The sequence below is a fragment of the Dama dama genome, chromosome 7 (genome assembly GCF_033118175.1).
Source record: "Dama dama isolate Ldn47 chromosome 7, ASM3311817v1, whole genome shotgun sequence".
Taxonomy (NCBI): Eukaryota; Metazoa; Chordata; class Mammalia; order Artiodactyla; family Cervidae; genus Dama; species Dama dama.
Genome location: NC_083687.1, coordinates 34,961,356 through 34,984,771, shown reverse-complemented (window position 1 = coordinate 34,984,771; position 23,416 = coordinate 34,961,356). Strand labels below are relative to the sequence as shown.

General features: G+C 41.1%; 1 protein-coding gene and 1 non-coding gene across 2 annotated transcripts in view; one reads left to right on the top strand and one right to left on the bottom strand.

Moving 5' to 3' along the window:
- The window catches only part of DCDC2 (doublecortin domain containing 2), a 140,881-nt gene that overhangs the window by 49,690 nt on the left and 67,775 nt on the right, over positions 1-23,416 (bottom strand). The window lies entirely within an intron of this gene.
- Positions 22,425-22,531, top strand: LOC133060065 (U6 spliceosomal RNA). Its single transcript, XR_009693727.1, has one exon. It is a non-coding gene; the product is annotated as a U6 spliceosomal RNA (small nuclear RNA).

Genomic DNA, 23,416 nt, shown 5'->3' with positions numbered 1-23,416 from the left:
GCAGACAGGAGCAAAAGGTTACAGTAAATTTGAAGAAACGCCTGCACCCAGCTTGGAGAAATTTACACATTGGCTTTTTAAATGAAGGCACTTTTTATAGCATTAATTGGAGATTTTAAGCAGCAGGTGGTGGTATTTCATTTTATTTTGTAAGGAAAAGTCTAACAGTTGTCAAATGGCCTGGGTAGAAGTGAATTATTTTGAGTTTTTTTCCTCGAGTTCTCTGAAATGAAGCTTTTACTGCCTGCCGTGTAATGGCCTTCTTTTGCCATGTAAATGTGGGATCAATCTAGTTTTAAACAGAAAGATTTTTCTAATGCTTTCTTGGTATTTTTCAAGCTGTGATACAGCTGATAGGAGTTCTTATAAAATGTGAATTAGAGGAAATTCATATTTATAAGCTTCTGCAAGTAATTTTAGAGCACTGACTTTTAAACATCTGCTAATGAAGAATTCCAAGAGCAGCACTGTGCACTAACTTTTAATATTCCCGTATACATCGCTTTCCCTAATCCCGGCCATGGTGGAGGAATCCTGGCTTGAGGCCTTGCCAGCGGGAATCTGTTTTCATGAGCTCTGGTCACTGGCCTGAAGTGAGGGTCTGACTCCGGTCCCTCGAGGGAAGTCAGAGTGGTCAACGCCAGGTTCAGCCATCACAGACTTCTAATGTGCTCTGTGGTTCTGTCTTTGTCTTTTCATTTTCCCTGGAAGAATACTGAAAACCATAGCACTGGGAAGGGGGCGTGTGGCCTGTACACAAAGACAAGTTTACTTTATTCTCTCTGTATTGGTTTCCAACTGCTGCTGTATCAAATGACTCCAAACTTGATGGCTTAAAACAGCATAGTTTTATTATCTTACAGTTCTGGGGTCAGAGGCTGAAATTGTGTGTCACTGGGTTAAAAAGCAAGGTGTCAGCAGGGCTGTGTTCCTTTATGCAGGTTCCAGGGAACAGTCCATCTTTTTGCCTTTTCCAGCTTCCATGACCCATCTGCATTCCGTGGCTTGTGGTCCCCTTCGATCTCCAAAGCCAGCAGTGGCCCATCATCAAGTCTTTCTTACAATGCCCTCTCTGGTTCTAACTCTTTGGCCTCCCTCCACATTTCAAGGGCTCTTATGAGTTCATTAGGACCCACCACAGTAACTGAGGACCACCTCCCTGTTTTAAGGTCAGCAGATTAGCAGCCTTAACTCCTGTCTTGCCCTTTAACATAACATATTCACAAATCCTGGGGATTAGGACATGGATTTGAGATGGGGGGGGGGGGGGGCATTATTCTGCCTACCACACTCTCACTAAATTTTTCAGAAAAGGAGCCCAAAAGGTTGCCAAAGTTAATCAGCTGGTCAAATAGACAGGTTGGTTTCGTCTGCAGGAGCAGTCGCTTCAGAACATACACTAGGGACTTCACTGGTGATCAAGAATCTGCCTTGCAATGCAGGGGATGCAGGATTCATTCCTGGTTGGGAATTCAGGACCCCACAAGCCTCAGAGCAACTAAGCCCATGCACCACAACTAGAGCGCCCATGAGCCGCAGCGAAAGATCCCACGATGCACTGAACATGCAGTGTGCAGCAGCTAAGACCCAACGAGGCCAAATAAACTTTAAAACACACACACACACACTCGTAATATAATTTATAAAAAGATACCAAACTTATGACCATGTCTTCTTACAACTTGCAAAGGAAGGTAAATTCTAAGTGTGTCTCTGTTCCATTATTTTACACTCATGTCCTTCAGAACCAAACCACAGAGGGAGAAGTCTCCCGTGGACATTTAGACCTGACACCCTCAGGACGGTAGGAGACGTCAGAGGGTCTCCAGCCCAGCAGATGGCCAGCTCCTACTCACGCCATTTTCGCTCTGAGATGCCCGGGGTTGGGCCATTGGATTCCCTGCCGCCCCACCTCCACCCACACACCACCACACCCCCACACACACGTACCCCCCACCCACCCCCGCCTGGATGATGTGCCCCCTCCTACCTGAGTCAGGAACAGACGAGCACTTGCTCCTAACCCCTAAGTCCTCCAAACAAACAAACAGCCCTTGTGATATTTTACCTAAGGGACTTTACTGGGTTTTTTGCTGTTGATTAGGGTTGTGTTGATTTTTTTTTTTTTAATCTCTTTTCCCTTTAAGGAAGACGTGGAGCAGAGCGCGGGTCTAAGCCTTACCGCTTAGCACTCTCAGCCAGGACCCAGTCCTCAGGAAACAGTCAGGCCTCACCACGTGGCTTTGAAAGATACCAGAAAGACACACGTGGAACCAGAGGTGGGGATTCGCCGAAGAACAGCGACAAGGTGATATCTTTGGAGGTGTGCGCTGATTCCATCAGAGGCACAAAGGAAAAGAATCTCAAAGTGAAAGGAACAGTTCGGACGCCTACTGAAACTCTGAGAATCACTTACAAGAAAAACTTGTGGTGTAGGTTCTAAGCCTTGGGGTGCTTTTCAGAGGGGGATGGACCCACCAGTGACTCACTGACCTGCCAAGGTCCTTCTGGGATTGTTAAGGTGACTTCCACTAGCATTGAGCCAAAGTAGAAGCTGAAGTCATCATTGCAGATGCTTAAATCAACCTTTAAAAAACTGATCATGAGTTTAAAAAAAAACAGAACTTTTATCCATTCAACAACATTTACTGAGCACCTACTATGCGCCAGGCTTTCTTCCAAGAACTAGGAATTCAGAAGTGAACATAAGCAGAAATCTAAAGGCCTCGTGGAGGTTGGGAGCAGGAGAAACAGTGCACATTTGAGGACACAATAAGCATGAATGTTACGTCATATAAGTGCCATGGAGAGCTCGAGAGAGGGTACAATATTGAAGCACTAAGGGGAGGCCTCATTTTAAAAATAACATGACTTAAAAAGCATGAGGAACGGATATTGGGGGAGGGGGATGGGCAGGGAACATTTCAGGGAGAGGGAGCGGCTGAGTCAGAGCCAGAACACAGAAGGAGTTACTAAGTCTTAGGAAGGTATAGATTTTTCACAACAAAAAGGCTAAAATTCATTTCAATGCAAAAAGACTTGATCTGATTTTTTTTAATTCTCCCCTAAAATTTTTTTCTTTTTTTTTTTTTTTAATCTGAAGACTGTCTATTCTTTTAACCACCAAATATCCTGCCATTCTCCATTCCAAAATGACAGGGCTCAACCTAGGACCTAAGAGAAACTGGAAGAAGCCAGTGTGTGTGTGTTGGTCACTCAGTCGTATCCGACTCTTTGCAATCACGTGGATGTAGCTCACCAGGCTCCTCTGTCCATGGAATTCTCCAGCAAGAATACTTGAGTGGGTTGCCATGCCCTTCTCCAGGGAATCTTCCCAACCCAGGGATCTAACTCAGGTCTTCCACATTGCAGGCAGATTCTTTACCGTTCGAGCTACCTGGGAAGAAGTCATTGCTTCAGGGGCAAAAATGATACAGAAAAGACGGGGGTGGGGGGCAGGGATGTGTGTATGAAAGACACACTTGCCTACCCGTGACTTGCTCTCCAAAGGCAGAGATGGAGCTGTGAGGAGGTGTGTGCTCAGGGAACCTCCTCCAACATCACCTGGACAGCATTCCAAACCTGCTTTACGTCTCTGTTTCCTGGTTCATCATCCCTTTCCCTCATGAGAAAGTGAGAACATCCGCTCCCCAAGAGCAGAAATGGTACCTGACATCCCTGGTTCACCAAGAGGACTCTGGCCTGCCCAGTCTAGTGCTTAGTCCCAGGACATACAGGCTGTCCTTTCTGAGACCAGGCCAGGAGCCTGGGATACAGAAGCAAGCTTCTGTGAAAAGAAAGGATACCAGGCCGCAAGCTCAACCTTTCTCTGGAAAAAGTACTGCCATTTCTACACGCAAGAATAAGTTTACTCTGCAAAGAACAAGCTCCTGTTTCCTGCTACACACCTTTCCAGTCAGCTCAGACCTGGGTCCGTGCTGAGGCAGAGAAAGCACCCTTCTCCCACCCCACCACTACCCCCAAGTGTCAGGACTTGGAGAAACCTTTATCTGAGAAGAGAGCCATCTTTCTCACTCAGATAGATAGTGGTTGAGATGGAGGCGCAGGTATCGGCAGGAGGCATTAAGAAAATCAGAACTATAATTATTTACATGATGAAAAGGTTGTGCTGTGCAGAGACATGGTGTGATGGAACTATTCCCATCGCATTAATAATAATAATAAAAAGGCCTTCACCTCCCATGACAAGAAGCTGCAAATCTAAATAATTTTATCTTCTCCTCTGATTATTTCCCAGGATACAAGAGTAGCTCTCAGGCAGAGAGAAATTATTCACTGGGAACATTAAAATACTCCCTTTCAGAAATGACTTCAAGATAATATTTGCTATGTGACTTTGGTAATTTTATACACACACATACTAAGTTTCTTTCCCTAAAATGCTCAATTTCATTGATGGAGCAGTTTAAACTTTTTATAGCAATTTCATCCTCCGTAACAGATACAAAAAGATATATGTCTCGGCCGCATCTGAAGCATCGTGATAGCCATACAGTGAAGTAGTGCATTTAAAAATTGTTCATATAAAATGCCGTAAAAATCAAAGCACCACATCTCAATGAACCAGGCAGGGAAATATTTTAATGATTCTTATACAGCATAATAAATATTAACTCATTAAGTTTCCAAACACCCAAGCAATGGAGGTTTATGCCTCCCCTGTGAGGAGAAGGCTGTTTTCCCGTTTAAATGAACACACTGTTGCCGTTGTATTTCAGAACTTTGTCTTCTGTTCAAATTCACAAAGTTAACTCAGTCAGCATGTTCGGGCACTACACACACTCACAAATACGAAAATGGAAGCCAGAAGGCCATCAAAATTAATTAGATCATTCTATTTTAGAGCCTCAAAGGACTCAAGAAAGCAAATGGTTCAACCCTTTCATTTTCCAATTGAGAGCAGAATTGTGCGATAATTTGCCCAAGGCATGACTAGACCTATATTTCTCACTTAACACAGGCAATGCTCTTTAATTTACAGGAGGCTGTATCTGGTTGATAGACTAAATATTATTGGGGGGCAGAGGGGTGTGGAACATGGAAAATCAATTCATGGTGATGCTTTAGCAACCATGGAATTCTCTCTATGGCTTAACACACTGCCTTCTGGAGAGTTGGCGCTTGGTAAATGATAGCTAAATGGATGGAGTTCTTGGAAAAAGTCTATGTACTTCAAAGTGTACTTCCTTCTGGCCATGGGGAAAACCTGGCAAACTTTCCTTTTATGCACTTGCCAAGGAGCAGCTTAGCAAACAGCTTTCCTCAGTCTGAAGACAATAGAGCATGACTCTCCTGGGTAGCACTTGATGCTTTTCCCTATGTTGAATTCATTTTTCTTTCTGTTTCTAAAGTGGTTTCAAGTGGATGCAAACTCAGTCAGCAAGAGGTTCTTACCTGACTACAGTAGTATCAGTCTTCATGAGAAAGTTCTGATAAATAAAGCCCAATTCCAAATAGTATACCATTTTTCAATTTAGATGTACTGATGTGCTTATTTCTAGAATAACCCTGGTCGCCTCACAATTCACTCAACATAAAATCAAGAGAGGTTCTGCTTCCTGGACCTCCACCAGAATCCCTTCCTAGATAATTTATACATTTTGTAAATTAAGCTTCTGCCCATTCATACGTAACGTGGTTGGTTATCTGTTTTCTGTTTGTTTAAATCACCACTGCTTCATAAAAATGCCAAACACTTATCATCAGTGCCATTCTTCTTTGATATTGGACCATTTCCTGAATTTACTGTTACCTATTTCATGTGTATGTCTCCTTCTGCCAACGAAATTATAAATTGCTTACTGTCAAGAGGCACATTTACAATATCAGAGGGAGTAGTCAAGGAATTCGTATTATTTTACCTCCAGGTTAATTGTTTGAAGCTATTGGAAAGAAAGAACTATGTAAAAAGTGCTCTCCAGTCAGGCAGTTTAATTAGAAATCTACTCCTTCCAGAATTGTTTGTGTGTGTTTAGGAAAGAAGTAATAATGGAAAGAAGTCCAAAGTAAGTTCACTTAGCATTTCATTATTGAGGGAATTTATTTTTTACAAGGTTGCTAGTTTGATAGATGAAGAAAGCGCCAAACACAGAATATTTGCATTTCAACACAACAGTTAACAGACTTACTAATCTATATATCTTTGTGTTGTTGCTTAGTCCCTAAGTCATGTCTGACTTTTTGAACCCATGGATTGTAGCCCACCAGGCTCCTCTGTCCTTGGGATTTCCCAGGCAAGAATACTGGAGTGGGTTGCTATTTCCTTCTCCAGTAGATCTTCCTGACCCACGGATCAAACCCACATCTCCTGCATTGGCAGGAAGATTCTTTACCACTGAGCCACCAGGGAAGCCCATATCTTTATGTAGATGATGATAAAACTCTTATTATTGGGAAATAACAAGAGTATGTGTATTTAAGTGGGTTCACTCATCCATTATTTTATTTAACAAATATTTGCTAAGTATCTAGTATGATTAAGTGCAAATTATGGTCACCCTTTCTTTGGTATCCACAGGGGAATATTTCTAAGACCCCCGTGGATACCAAAATCTGTGGATACTCAAGTCCCTTATATAAAATGGCATAGTATTTGCATATAACCTACCATAGATTATTTATAATACCTAATACAATGTAAATGCTATGTAAATAGTTGCCAGTGTGCACAAATTCAAATTTTGCTTTATGGAACTTTCTGGAATTTCTTTTTTATATATATTTTCGATCCTCAGTTGGTTGAACATGCAGATACAGAACTCATGAAGGAGCACACCTAGGCCAAATCTTTAAAATAAGTAAGTTTTGAGAAAAAGAAGTTTGGGTTGCAGTATGGATGGGGAGAGGCATCCCCCATAGCTCAGTGGTAAAGAAGGTGCCGGCAATGCAGGAGACCCAGGTTCAATCCCTGGTCGAGAAGATCCCCTGGAAGAAAATAGCAACCCACTCCAGTAATCTTGCCTGGAAGATCCCATGGACAGAGGAGCCTGGAGGGCTACAGTCCACAGGCTTGCAAAAAGTTGGACATGACAAGTGACTGAGCACGCACACACATGAATAGGGAGAATCTCAGGCAAAGAAGCCAGTAAAAACTAAGAGGGGGTATGGGGCAGGGAGGAAATTCCAAGCCACTTAATGTTGTGAGGGCATCAAGCCCAGGTTAGAGGGTATAGGAACATGATGATGCAAAAGGGTCATGAACTTGAAGACCTTCAACTTTGTCCTGTAGGTGACAGGGGGCCACCGGAGGCTCTTAGGCACATGAGCCTCACATAGTCAGGTGACGTTGGAAATGAGGCTAGAACTCAGGGGGAAAGACCAAGGAAAAGGACACCTGTTAGAAGTTACTGTTACCTGTTGAGAGCAAACACACGCCTAAACGAGGGCTGTGGTAGAGAGATGAAAATTGGGAAACTGTCCTAATATTTAGGAAGTAAAATCAACAGGATGTGGTGAACAGTTGGGAATAGGAGGCAGTGGGAAGCAAGAAGTCAAGTTTGTGCCTAAATTTCAGGCACAGGTAGACTGTGATGACGCTGATCAAGACAGAAAGTCTTGGGGTGGGAGACAGCTGTTGTAGAGTTAGGAATGTTGGATACAAAGTCTTTGAACCCCCCAAAATGCTGATCCACATCCAGTTGTCATTTTGAAGAAGAGTCTCTCTCTCTCATGGACTCCTATTTGCTTCAAAAACTTATAAAAATAGTTGGGTACTATGTAGATAACACACTGCCAAATATCCAGATGGAAAAGATAAGTTACAAAATCAGAACCCAAATGATGTGGACAGGCTGAAATATACATCAACAAAACTAAATTTAATAGGAAAACATGAAAAATCCTGCATTATAGGATGGGAATATGTAGCCTGATAGCTCTCTACATGAGTATAAATGGAAATTTGAGTAGCGCTTAAACTTTATATAACCTATATTGAGTCTGAAAACTTGGACTCCATTCATAGTAATATGTAATATATTTTTAATAATACATTTTTCAGATTGATGTTGGCCACAAAATCCTCAGAGTTTCATAAAAATGTTTCAGGGGCATCATATAGTACATGAGGAGGAAAGGCATGAGTAGGTGGGCCTCCCCACCTGTTCAGAAAACTCCTTTCAATCAGAAAAGATCTCCCTTTACGTTTTACACAAAGGGGAATTTTGGTAAAATTTCCTCTAACGAAAGAGGTCTGCTTCCAAAGAGTTCCACTTACAAAACCACTGACTGATCCTAGGGTGTAATCAGTCCATAGCAAATTGTGCACAAATCAAACCACACCTTGGATGCTTGTGCTCAGTTTCAGGCATCTCATATTAAGGCAGCCACCGAAACACCCAAAAGTTTGCAGGTAGAATGTAACCAGGATAGGAAGATGCAGCCGTCTTTCTCATCTTTCTCTTTCTCTCTAAAGAGATCAGTCTAGAAAACAAAACTTAGGAAATGATACACCAACCCAAGCTGGTATAAGGTTCACAAGAAAATAGAAACAAAATAAATTATGTATTTCTATTTTTCAACTAAGAATATTTTTGAGTACTCACAATGCGGCAGGTGATGTATAGGTGCTGGAGATAGGGAAAACAGATATGTAAACCAGCCAGTACAGGTATGGACAATGTAAGTGCATGTAAGATTTTGGTGTAGATGTCATGTAATTAAAATATGCATAAAGATCATACATGGCATTATTTGTAGGTTAAAGAGTCAAAATATTTGAGAACCAATCAACAGCAGCACTGACCAGTTAGAAAACCATAAACAACTAGTGCAGCTATTGCCCACTGCGCTAAGTACCAGCTGAAAATCAGCCCTGATTATAGTCAGAATACTTTTTTAATTTACCCTAAAAATTAATTATCCTCTTTAACTCCTCAGTGACTTTAAGGGGATACATCAGAAAGTAGGAAGAGGTGAGAGGTAATAATTGAGCATTGAGTTCATGCCAGTTTTTCTGAATACAGGCATCATGCAATTTCTCTCCTGCTAATTGAACTGTAAAGTTTTTTCCATGGGGGCTTTTGGGCTAAATTTGGAAATGGGTGGACTTTGACAAACTCCTTTGGTCAACAAGGTAAGAACAGACCTATTCAGTTGCATTCCTTTTCAAGCTCTTTCAGTGAGCTAATTTACACTGTGGGCCTCGGTGGTGGAAAATCATTAATGTTATTATTTTGATTATGAGGCATTTTGGAATAAATGACTTACAGACTAGAGGAACAGTCCATTTCAAAATCAAAATAAGCCAAAGGGGCTAATCAGTGCTCTGCCATCACATATGGGCAGGATTGATAGAATATGTTTAGTAGCATCATGCTGGGGGCAGAAATAAGAATCGCCCCCACAGGGAAGTACCTGAAAAAGCTGGGAAGACAAAGAACCCATCCTTTATGCAGCTGAGAGTAAATGATACTCATAAAGCTTCCACTGCCCAAAAGCAGCAGGGGCGACTTCATCTCCATTAAGAGAATGGGAAGGAAATTGAATATTATAACAAGAAAATGAGCTCCTGCTTGTGCACAACGATTTGTGTAAAGTCAGAGTGTCTGCTGACAGTGCCTGATACTGGTATTGATACAACCAGGAACAATGTAAGTTATTCTTTTTCCCTAGTTATGGGATGCAAGTGCTTGTCCATCTCTGTAACAGAATATAGGCTGAGGACTTCCCTGGTGGTACAGTGGATAAGAATCTGCCTGCCAGTGCAGGGGACACGGGTTTGATCCCTGGTCCGGGAAGGTTTCCCATGCTGCAGAGCAACTAAACCCATGTGCCACAACTACTGAACTCATGTGCTACAACTACTGAAGCCCGCGCACCTAGAGACCGTGCTCTGCAACAAGAGAAGCCTCCACAATGAGAAGCCCATGCACAGCTAGAGAGTAGCCCCTGCCTGCCACAACTAGGGAAAGTCTGCCTGCAGCACTGAAGACCCAGCACAACTAAAAATAAATTAATTTTTTTTTAAAGAATATAAGCTGAAGTTTCACCATCAGATCAGAAGTCTGTGAGCTTCAGCCAGCTGGGGTTGGAAAGGAAGCAGTTTGGTGATCTGTGATAGCTATGCATAAGGAACATAAATACATAAAGAGGAAACAAAAATGGCTTGTTTTACTTTGTAATCAATAATTCTCCTATAGGCCTTTCCAAGGCTATTGACCAAAAAAGGACAGAAAGAACTATGAGCCTTTAGCTTGTACAATGTTAGTGTTTTCTACATGGAGTTTCCAGGAGGGCAGGACATTTTACTTAAAACACACTTCGTGTCACTGCTCATGAAAGCTTGACAAATCACATCTCATTTATCTGTCAAAATTAAAGGTACAAGCACCCAGCCTGCTTCATATGTTGATGGGAAGATGTCAATGAAGAAGTGAAAATTAAAAGATTTGAAGAAAAAGTATGCAGTAAGTCATAAAATATCATACGTCCTTTGGAATTTTAAAATAATTTCAAATATATTCCTTAGCTATAAAAACTCTAGGGCAAAAAAAACCCCACTATTTTTCCATATTCATGAAAAGTTCACTAGGGAGGATACCTAAATACCTTTTGGCCATGTTACAAAGCACTCAGAGTAATCTCAAAAGAAGGTATTTAAATAGGCTACCCTCCTCAAAGTTCTTCCAATCTGTGATTATTTATGGTATGTCTTTCTATATTTTAATGCCTTATTCCTAAAAGATTGTAGGATATGAATATGTTTCATATTTCACTGGCTTCACAACTGAAAAATACAATTTTCTCAAAAAGGAATGGCCCGATTTTGTCAACTAATATTTTGTTATTATTTCACGACTCCCGTATCATCTGCAAAATAAAAGCCCAACCCCTCAGTCGGGTCCCCAGGGCCTGTTAAGTCCTACGTGCGGTCTCCTTCTCCAGCTTCACGTCATTCCACTCTCTTCTCTCAGTTTTCTGACCAGCTCCCCAACCCACTGCGTTCTCCCGACATGCCGGTTCTCTGCCTGGAACACTTTCCTTCTGTATTTGTCTACCTGGAGAAGGTTTATTTCAGCCTCAGTTCTAGAGTCTTCCCTGACTTCTCCCTGTCCTCACTGACCTTCCAGGCAGAGCCAAGCCTCTGTTACAACACAGACCACAGTACGGAAGCCATAGCTGATTTCCCACAAGGGACCCTCAGCTCCTAGAGGACAGACACTGCCCCTTGTCCACCCAGCACAAAGCCTGATGAGGCAGGCAATCAAGAGATGAATGAATGAATGAATAAAATGTTCTATTGAGAAGGGCATGGAGATTTCCAGTCAAGACAGCCTTGGAGTCTATCCTCTGAGGAATCTCCTCAGTCTAAACATATAGCAATGAGGTCGTTGCTGGGAGTCCAGTGGTTAAGATTCCCCACGTCCACTGCACAGGGTGCAGGTTCAATCCCCAGTCGGGGAACTAAGATCCCACATGCTGCATGGTGTGGCCAAAAAAAAATTTTTTTTTAATAAATATACACACAGAAATGAGGGAGAAAAATTTTTAAGATAGGCAGACTCAGAAATAAGCTAAAGCTCTCAGTAATCAAAAACGGAACAAGCAAGTCAAAGTGGTAAGCAGGGCCAAAACCCTGGGCTCCTAAGTTCCTCTTCTAGAAAATGTAACTGGTATAAGAAATACCACACTTGGGTAACCAAGTTTTATCCCATCTGTAATAGGGAGCAAAGTCAGGCCTGGTGGGAAGCTGCCTACCTCTGCAGAGTCAGATGGTCTATGTTTAATCCACGCTCTTTCACCTGCTAGCTGTTGTGATTCTGGACAAGTTATCTAACCTACCTGTGCCTCACAAGACAAAAGAGTAAAAATAACAAGAGATCAAATTCCATCTGTCCAAATTCTAAAAGAGCAAGTTGCACACTTTCCCATAAAATAGTTATAAATCAGGAAAGTATGTAATGTTTATTCTCAAAAAAAATTTATATTTCTTTAAAAATTTATTATTCCAAGTGACTAGATTTTTAGCAGCCAAATTTTAGAGAAAATTAATTCCCTAATGCATTTAACTATGTGTCATCTAATTTGGACATGAACTTGAACAAACTCCGGGAGATAACGGAGGATAGGGAAGCCTGGTGCACTGCAGTCCATGGAGTTGCAAAGAGTCAGACATGACTGAGCAACTGAACAACATATAGATATTTATTTGATGAACCTCAGTGTCTTAGATACTGTCTTAGATAATGATGAAAAGTCTCAGATTAGTAAATGGAAAAGAGACAGTTTTGGGGTTTTCGGTTTGTTTTTAAGTAATGTGTACCTTTCCTATATGCATAAATATGCTTCCTATTGCTTTGCTTCACAGTGCACATTTAATGAAGAGAAACTATTGTGAAGTCCTATTTTCTCACTAATTTTCATTATAAAATCAGAAGTGCATATCCATAGAAAAAGATAACCCCAAAAGAGATTAAAACATCCTGTAAAACAGCTTACTGAGGCTCAGACTGGTCTTAATATACATAAAGGAGTAAACTACAGTTATGTTTTGAAGAATCCCAAGAAGACCACATGAACAATCTTTTCCAGCCAGTGCCCAAGATCTGGAATTCCACTAAAATAATCTCAGCAAATGCCAATCAACAAGATATTATTATTTTGAATTTGGTGCAACTGAACTTAATGTAGTCTTCTTCAACAGGTAATTTTTGGGGGAGGGGGAGGAACAAGAGATGATTGGAGGGCTCTAGTCATCTAAAAATGAGGTTTACTAAAGATGGATGCACTAAAGAATGGAAACAGATACTGAAAGAGAGAAAGGAGAATCTGCCAAACTTCCCCAAAAAAGCCCCATTTGGTCACTCACAAATATTGGGTTGGCCAATTAGATCGTTCAGGTGTTTCTGCAAGATGTTATGCAAAAACCCAAATGAACTTTTTGGCCAACCCAATATATGCTGATGGACAGGGAAGCCTGGCATGCTGCAGTCCATGGGGTCACATGACTGAGCAACTGAACTGAACTGAATATATGCTGGGCTCTCTTGAATTCAAATGAGAACTGGTTATGTATCATCACACACAAAAAGAAAGTGTTTTAAAAGAGAGCAGTTTGGAACACAGGCAGTGCAATGGGCTCTGAAACCAGTGACCTATTTTGAAATGCAGCTACATCCCTTAATAGGGGCGCAGTCTTCAGGATGCTCTTTAACTTCTCTTCAACTCAGTGGCAGGCTGGAAATGAAATACCTTCAGTTGTTGTGGGTATTCAAAGAAAATACATTGAAAAGCACTTAGCAGAACACCAGCACTGAGTAGCTGCTCAAAAAACTTCGCCGTCTTTGTTACTGCAAGGCGTGACATGAGGGAGTTCTGGGGAGCTGGGTTTTGAATGCAAACCTGGACCCCTTCACTTACCAGATCTAGGACTTCACACACAAGTTACACAGTTTGAACCTCTTCAAGTCTCAGGTCCCTTATCCATAAAACTGAGATAGTAACTGCCTCATGGCACTGTTATGAAAATTAAATCACACCACGTGCATAGAGGGAGAAGGAAATGGCAACCCACTCCAGTATTCTTGCCTAGAGAATTCCATGGACAGAGGCGCCGAGTGGGCTGCAGTCCACGGAGTCACAAAGAGTTGGTCACAACTTAGCAACTAAACAACAACAACGACAACATGCATAGAGAATTCAGTATAGTGGCTGGCACGCAGAAGTCCTTAATCAGTAGTGGGCACAATTTGCTAATGCCAATTTAAGTGGTAGGGGATGTGTGATTAAACAAGAGTCACCGTAGGACCTTTGGAATAGTAAGACACTGAGAGGCAAATTTTAATTGATAATTCCCTTGCAGGCAGAAACATCTGTTTATTATGTGCCTAATACTCCATGTATTGATGACTCGCCCATACAGAAAGATGTGCCGATCCGCCTCATATAAAAAACCCAACAAATAAAAATGACTATAAACACTTTCAAAATATGAACTTCTGCATACATGTTAAATTAAAGTGGGAGCTCAGCAGGGAATAGCTAGAAAGATGTTTGAAAATATAAAGCATCTGTCTTCACAGAACGCCAATTAACCTAGTGCCCTCACACCTTTAAAACTGTAACTGCCAATTACCAACGTGCCATCCCGTGAAAAGCTTTAGTTTCTTTTTTTCTGTTTAATCATTTGGGGTATTTGTTTTCAGAAATGAAATAGAAAGGTGTAAAATGAGGTGACTGTAATTTTGAAGGTTTCTCTACTTTGATTTCCATTATGCTCATTCAATATATTAAAACTCAGTCCTACAGGAAAAAAAAAAAGAAACCATTCATTCTGAAGTGACTCACTTAAGAATACTGGGTAATTCCCTAAACAAAGGAATTAGTAACATGAAAGGCTGTGCTGTATGATTCCATTTAAAAAAAAGTTAATGTGAGCTGATTGCTTTCAATGCCTCCATAATTAAAAATACACTACAATCACAACTCTGTGGAGATGGGTTAGACTTGCTGAAACCTATTTAACTAGTATAAACTACTAAAATTCTACATAGGGATCATACGGTTTGAGTTCCCTGTAGGAAGAAATTTTCTATTCACTAAGTTTTTTTTTAATTTACTCAATTGAGAGGTTCAATACAGCTTCTTTTCTAAAATTTTCAAATAGTAAAGCCCCAACTTTGTTCACAGCTGTGCTGCTATGTCATACAGTAACATAGCCTTTCCTGAACGAATAATTTCAGCAGTTTCAAGATAAGGGATGGATGTGTTTGTTACAAAATGCCTATATTTTAAGTATCTAGTTTCATTATACCCCTGTGCATATTTTATCCAAACCTAAACAAACCCAACCAAAATTGCTCAATTCAAAAACAAAAAAGTTAAGGGATGGAGAGTGAGGAGAGCCTTCACTGAAAGGACTGATCATTTGTTACTTGGAGACCCACATTTCTCATGAATATTGTAGATTTAGCCCAGTGCTTGGAGATAGACTTGTTGAGTGAGTGATTCTGGTCCCTCCCTGACCCCATTTCCCTTTATGTTAACTACATTTAAGCGGCAATATTATTTGAACTGCAATTTTAAGAGTTAAAGCTCCTTTTTTCCTATTTCAATAGGAAATAAGACTATTTTCTAATAGTGATAATAGAAAATAGCACTATTTTCAATAGGAAATAGTGATTCCAATGGGATCAGTGACTACAGTCTAACAGGATGAAATATGCTATGTAGGGAGGAAAAAGAACTTTTACTCTGCCCTCTGTCAACTAAAAAAATGGTCCTTTACCACCTGGTTCTGTAAGAATGAAGTCACTAGCTGACCTTCAGCATGCCCTCAGGGTGGACAGCAGGAATGAGGTGCCCTGTGTTCTGGGAAAAACTGGCAGAATAGGCCCTCAGATAGATAGATATTTTCAGGAGATTTTATGAGCCCAGTTTCCTGTATCTTCTCATATCTAGAAAAGCACTAAATCATCAACAGGGACTTGTTACTAGCAGCCAGCCTCTGCCCAAAATGTGTACTTGACTACATGTAACCCCCTTCATTAAAATCACTGACCTGCTCCTAACCTCTTAGGAACAGTTCTTCAGAGCTACCTGAGAGGCTACCGTCCTCATTTTGTAAGTTAAATAAAACTTTACTCACAACTCTTACATTGTGCTTTTTTTTCAGTTGACATTTCTAAAGTTTTGTGACTGGGGTTTGTGAATTAAACTGACCAAAAAATGAACAAAGGAAAAGGTTTATTCACATGCACATGGAGGCTTCACAAAAAAGAAGTGAAAACAGGAAAAAAGTGGCTAGGACTGGGGGCTTGTATACCATTTTAACAAAGGGCAATAAACTTTAGAAAAGTGGGTAGACAGAGGAGCTGGGCCTTCTAGGGGTGGTAGAGTGTTAGATGCTAACTATGTGGGCGAAACTTATGGAGGATAAGGGTTATTTCAGCAAGGTTTGTTTATACAGTCTTAAGTCAGTGTCATTTCCAGAGGTAAGAGCCTTCCCCAGTGATTAAGATTGTTCTCTTCCCAGTATGGGAAGTGGAGACAACTTTACAAATGGAAATTTATGCATTTTGGTGCTACAAGGCAAAAGTTATTGGTGGTACAATCATAATACACACAATTTACATACACAGATATATATAAGATATGCGAACAATTCTTTAAAAAGACTGCTTTGAAATGGAAATAATACAAATTATTTTGCAAAATGTCATTTACCAACTTACATTCCAGTCCTGACACCTACCCTATTAATTCAGTACTTTAAAAAAAAAAATGGAAAATATAAATCATACCCCTAAAGCACTACTATGCCACGCACCAAAATTACATAGCATGATGATGCATAATTATGGCACTTTCAAACAGCATTTGAGAATGTGTCACAGGCGATGAAAAATGTAATTTATTTCTACTGACAGATATTAATTGCTCTGTGTTAGAAAACGTTTGAACCATTCTTGATAAGCAAAAACGGTAACATAAATGCCTCAAAAACAACTGCAAGGGAAGAGGCATAGTACTAATCATAAAAACTCCCATAGCATAAGGAAAGGCAATTTCTCAAAGAGGACATCTATTATTAAAATTTGCAAGTCGTTGCCATGACACAGTCGGAAGGGGCTCAAATGTGAAGTCGCTTCCAGCAGGTCTTAAGTGTTATTTAATCTCTGATATAGCAGTGGACTAATTGGAGTTTCGGATTCTGCTCTGTTTCCTTAGCAAATTGTCTTTGTTAAGGCAAAACTGGATAGTTGCAGGAGAACTTTCAGAACGGACAGACACATATGTGTAGAACAGATGACTCCTTTAAAACTGAACCCTAAATGGCCACAAATGAATCGCACTTATGATTTAGCAGGGCCATGCTTTTCCCTTGTTACAACTAGGGCTGCTCTAACTATTCATGGATTTTCATCTGTTACTTTAGAGATTATGGAACTGGGGTTGCAGTGTTAGGTTACACCAGCTTTCATAGCTGGGGTGGCAGACAGAAGTCATCAGAAGTCTCATCAGAAATCTCTGCTATCTTCAAGAGAACTCTAGGCAAGCTCTACCAACTTCATTGCCTCCCCAAACCTGTGTCAACACCCACACCCTTCATACATTATTAAAGTGAAGTCGCTCAGTCGTGTCCGACTCTTTGCGACCCAGTGGACTGTAGCCTACCAGGCGTCTCTGTCCATGGGATTCTCCAGGCCAAGAATACTGGAGTGGGTTGCCATTTCCTTCTCCAGGGGATCTTCCTGATCCAGGGATTGAACCTGGGTCTCCCGCATTGCAGCGAGACGCTTTACCCTCTGAGCCACCAGGGAAGCCCTTTCATACATTATTAGAGCCTGTCTAATCTCATCCACAGCTGTATACAACAATGCTTCTAACTTCCTAGTCCTGGCACCTCATGTCTAAATTCTGCCCCCATATCCTTATGTCCTTATCAGTGGGGGGCTGGAAATTGAGTTAATCATGAATGGCCAGTGATTTCATCAATCATACCTACATAATGCAACCCCAATGACCAGGCATGGAGAGCCTCTGGGAAGATGAACCCATCAGGTTGCTGGGGTGGCAGGAGGGGTGGTGCACTTGGAGAAGGCATGGAGGCTCTGTGCTCCACCTCCTCACACCGTGCATCTCTCCCACCTGACTGTCCTTGAGTTGTATGCTTTAAAATACACCAGTAATAGTAAGCAAAGCACTTTCCTGAGTTCTGGGCCAGGGTGCAGGGGTATGGTATAGAAACCCCCGACTTTATAGCCAAGTCAGACAGAATGTGAGGATAACCCGGGGTCCTGATGCTTGCCAAGGTCACCTGAAATGAGAGCTACTTTGCAGGATTGATCCCTTAAACCTATGGAATCTGATGCTAACTCAGGTAGTCAGAGTCAGGACTGAATTGAATTGTAGGACACCCAGTTGGTACTGGTGAGTTGGAGAAACGGTGTGGAAAAGACCATGTACTCGGTGTCAGAAAGGAAAAGAAAAAAAAGACCTCGCACTGATAATGTTCTATTTTTTTGATCTGGCTGCTGGTTACATGGGTCTACTCAATTTGCAAGATTCATTAAACTGTTGACTTATTTGAGCACTCTTCTGTATATGTGTTAGTGAAAGTTGCTCAGTCGTGTCCAACTCTTTGCGACCCCCACGGACTCTACAGTCCATGGAATTCTTCAGGCCAAAACACCGGAGTGGGTAGCCTTTCCGTTCTCCAGGGGATCTTCCCAACCCAGGGATCAAAGCCAGTTCTCCCGTATTGCAGGCAGATTCTTCACCATCTGAGCCACCAGGGAAGCCCAAGAATACTGGAGTGGGTAGCCTATCCCTTTTCCAGGAGATCTCCTCGACCTGGGGGATCAAACCGGGGTCTCCTGCATTGCAGGTGTATTCTTTACCAACTGAGCTATCAGGGAAGCCCAAATATGTTATATGTTATATGTCCCTAAAAAGTTTATTTTTTAAAAATGTGCCCAGGGCATACCAGTGTATATGTCTATGTAGCCACTCGCTCTTCTGACAGATCCTAGGCTGCTCAAGGAAAGAGAAAGATCTCCAAAACTTCAGACATTTCTTCTCCTTGGAGCTTAAGAGAATAGAGTACAAGAAAAAAATAAACAGAAAAGAGTGAGTAGCCTGGGTCTGTGTGGGAACAAGAGAATCATCAGGAGGCTGACCAAGCCTCCTGTAAAACTTCATGGCGTGGGTGGGGGCACTCAATTGAAAGTTATGCTCCACCATTTAAAGTGAGAAAATAGAAATGTAAATAATCTCCAATCCAAAGTGGCTTTTAAATCCTCTATTAATGGAAAATTCGATATGTAGACAGTACTACACAAAGAATAATTTCACATTATAAATTGAGGAAAATTTATCAGTTCAGCTTAGTTTTAATAGCCTCAGTGTTTTAGTGGTATCTTCTTAAGACTGTTATCTTGGCAGCACAGTGCACCATTCAGGGGCCATCAGACCAGGTGGATTTTCTAAATCAAATTATAACGAGATTAATGTTTCAGTTTTCCCCACGTAGAGCCATATATTGCACCTCAGCTTTAATATTGATTTCTTAAGTAAGCAGTCCTTTTTTCTAACCAATTACCTCCCTTTGAATTTAAACAAAATATCTCCACTTACGTGGATGCATATCTCTTTTGCCTGGACACTCTGGCAGACAGAGACCTTGCAAATCTCTATGTTACTGGGAGATGTCTGATTAGCCAATTTGATTTAATCAAGCTAACTCTCATCAAGAAATGTCACCATAAATAATTGCAATGCCTAAATTCAAATAAAAGCATAGCAAAAAAAATGTTATACTTTGGAAAGTATGTTTGGAAAAATTCCATCACGCTCTCATCACACTTTATAGAGAGCTAACTATTAATATATGTTAGAAACTTAGCCAGATGCTGGACCCTGGAGAAGATGAATAATGCGCTGATAAGGAGGAGTCCTGGCTGGCGAACTGTTCACAGACCAGTGGAAAAAGGCCATGTAACATGCGCCATGGCACAGTCACGTACTGATGCTGGAGCAGAGATAGAAAGGCTCAACGCTGAGAGTGTCGGGACCAGCGTGACGGAAGCCACGACGCCACAGTGAGTCTTACAGACGATAAAGTTGATGGGAACTGGGAGGGTATTCTAGGCCCATACAGAGAATGTGGCAACAGCTCATGCCATCAGGAAAGCTCTAGAAAGTTCTGTATGCCTGACGTGCATGCCAGAGGCTGGTGGAAGATGAAGTGGGAAAGGAAGGCCATTGAACAAGAGAAGCTCCTGAAAGAATTCCATTAGAAACAGGGTTTGCAGTTTTAGGACATGGCTGGCCATTATGAAGGACAGACTGGGACGGCACTCAGAAGACCTGACCTAGAGGGCTGCAAAAGACTACAGGATAAATGGGGAGCTTAAATCAAGAAGGGCCAGGGGAGCAGGTCCAGATTCAAGAGACTCTGTGCAAATTAGCCCTGATTGAGTGTGGAGACTGAGGGACAAGGAAAAGTCTAGGCTGATCCTAACATTAACAGGATTAAAATGATGGGAGGCATGAGGGGAAGGGGATTAGAAAGGAATGGAGCAGGGACTGGTCTTGTCCCGAATTTCCACTGCCAGCTGGCAGGAACCACAGACGCCTCCTCTGACCCCACCCACGAACAATCACTCCCAGGTTTCTTTCTGGCTTTACAGTACAGTGAGACAAGGAATATGTGAGGAAAACTAAATATACAGAGGCAATTCAAGGCCTGGAGAATTTTTTTTTAGACATGTGCGTGTAGGATGCCTGGGAGAAATCAAGGTAGACATTGCAAGTAGTCAGAAATAGAACCCTTAGTCTAAGAAAAGTGGTTGAACCTGGAGACAAATTCCCATGTCCTATCCATAAGGATGCGTTAAGGGTGTTTCGTAGTGAGGGATACATAATAATGGAACTCCTTCAGTCACTTTAAGGAGAAGTCACCATTTTTGTTGTTTTTAAGGGCAATGGCCTTCAACGTAAACTGTGATGTTCTCTGTCACTATTATGAGTTTTAAGAAGAGTACATGAGCACCTCTGAGTTAATCTGAGAAAGGATATAAAAATCACATTATAAGATGAAGCCATCCAGGAAAAGCCCAGAGAGGAAAAAAAGACCAGCAAACAAACAAAAAATCACAGCAATTCTCCACTGTCCAATAAACAAATCTATGAAATCCCTGTCCTTCCCTGCCCATGTTAAATTAAATTACTATTCTAATTTGGAAGATTAATTAACATTTAACTACTCTGGCCTTAAAATGCATTAGAGATTTAAAAATGCTCAACTCAGTCTTGGTTTTCCTTTCCACCCACCCCCTATTCTATGCCCAGAACTTCCTCTCTCAAATATCAATTCCCAGTCTCAGCAGTCATATGTAACCTCCCTCCTCTGCTCTCAAAGTCTTTTCCATGAACTCTCTTCTGCTATCCATAATATCCAACCTTGATCTAGAGAAGCTTTACAAGTCTCCAATTCAATTTTAATCTTCATGAGAAGAAAACCATGTTTTTCACCATTTTTATGCCTCTCCTCCCAGAGAAGGCAATGGCACCCCACTCCAGTACTCTTGCCTGGAAAATCCCATGGACGAAGGAGCCTGGTAGGCTGCAGTCCCTGGGGTCGAGAAGAGTCGGACATGACTGAGTGACTTCACTTTCACTTTTCACTCTTATGCATTGGAGAAGGAAATGGCAATCCACTCCAGTGTTCTTGCCTGGAGAATCCCAGGCATGGGGTCGCACAGAGTTGGACACGACTAAAGTGACTTAGCAGTAGCATGCCTCTCCTCCAAGGAGCAGACTCATCATGCTGACAGTAAAATGCAATAGAGCAAACAGAGTAAGATTAACCTAGAAACTGACTGGAGTGAAAGAGAATGAATGAGTAGGGACATTTTTGATTTTTAAAAATGTGTTTAGAAGGAATTATTTTGTCCCCTCCCCCACCGCTGACCTTTTTCTTCTTCTCTTTCCTCCTACTTCTTTCTAAGCCTACCAACCTTCTTTAACTTTTTCGTCATTCTGCAGAGACTTCCTTAGCTTTGAGCTTCAGACCAGGGTGGCAAGTGAGCCTTTAAAGGGAGAGGAAGGGAAGCAGTAAGAAGGCAGCTACCTGGGACAACATGAATTAGTAATGGATCCCCTCCCGAATGTAAACTGGGGTAGCCACCATGGGAAACAATAGAGACATTCCTCAGAAAACAAAAATAGAGCTACCATGTGATCCAGCAATCCCACTCCTGGGCATATATCCAGACCAAATTATGACTCAAAAAAAGATACATGCAACTCTATGTTCATAGTACCACTATTGACAAAAGCCAAGACATGGAAACAACCGACCTGTCCATCGATAGATGAATGGATAAAGATGATGTGGTGTATATTTATACATATAAAGGAATACTACTCAGCCATAAAAAAGAACAAAATAATGCCATTTGCAGCAATATGGATGGAGATTATCATACTAAGCAAAGTAAGGCAGAAAAAGACAAACAACATATGATATCACTTATATGTACAATCTAAAATAGGATACAAACAAACGTATCTACAAAAGAGAAACAGGCTCATAGATGACAGATCAGACTTGGGGCTGCCAAGGTGGAGGAGTGTTGGGGAGGGAAGGATTGGCAGTTTAGGATTAGCGGATGCAAACTATTACACACAGGATGGATTAACAACAAGGTCCTACTGTATGGCACAGGGAGCTATATTCAACATTCTGTGATAAACCAAAATGGAAAAAATATGAAAAATAATATACATATACATATATATAAAACTAAATCACTTTGCTGTACAACAGAAATTAACACTGTAAATCAACTATACTTCAATAAAATGTAAAAATTAAAGAATTAAAAAAACAATGAGTACCCTCCTCACTTCCCCATCTTCAGGCTCCCTAATTCTAGATACTAAAGTTCTTCATTTCTGTGCTCGCTTCGGCAGCACATATACTAAAATTGGAACGATACAGAGAAGATTAGCATGGCCCCTGCGCAAGGATGACACGCAAATTCGTGAAGCGTTCCATATTTTTTAGAATAAAGTTCTTCATTTCTGACTTGGAGACCACTTCAAACTAATTCATATCTCCTTACATAGATACTGCTATTAACCACTAGCCTCTTCAGGCACTTTGTACTTTATCGAAGTGTTTTCACATTCATTTTCATTAACGTTCCATTATGATGAAAATGCTAAATAACCATAATCGTGCTTCTAAATTAGAACCTCAGGGTGAACCTGGGACTAAAGTCTAAAGAGAATTTAATGATTCTCTCAACTAATTTCTAAAAATTAAACAGCAAACCTGCCTGCCTCACGAGTGAAAAATTGCCTCATATCCATCTATCTACTACAGAAAATTTTTATTCCTTTTGTCTCTTTCGTTTGATGTTTGCTCAGAAAATAAAAATTCCTAAGGGGTGAACTCATCCATCTAAATGCTATCGAGTGCTGTGGTAATTAGATCTGGAACTCTTGTTTCAGTTAGCAAACCTTACCAAGCTGAAACTGTAATAGATCCAAAACATGCGAGGATGAAAAGCACCAGAGAAAATATGGAGACCGTTTGTTAGTAACAGCGCTTATTGGTTCCTTTTAAGTGTCTGTCCTAGATGGCTAATGCTCTTGTCTTCCAGAACAATGACGGCCCACACCACTCATTCCGAAATTGGATGAAACCTCTGAGAACTCTAGTGCCAGTGAGAAGCAAAAGATGGTCTTTAATTAAGTAAAAGTCAGTGTTCCCTTTCGCTCCTAATACAACTTGGGCTCATCTCACATGGGAACTGTCTATTCGTTCAACTGGATCTTTTTGGTAGTTTTACAGTTATGGAGGAATAATCATTCATTTTCAGACTGCGAAATCTTCACCTCATACAAAAAAAAAATTTTAGAATTCTGAACTAGCATTTTCTTT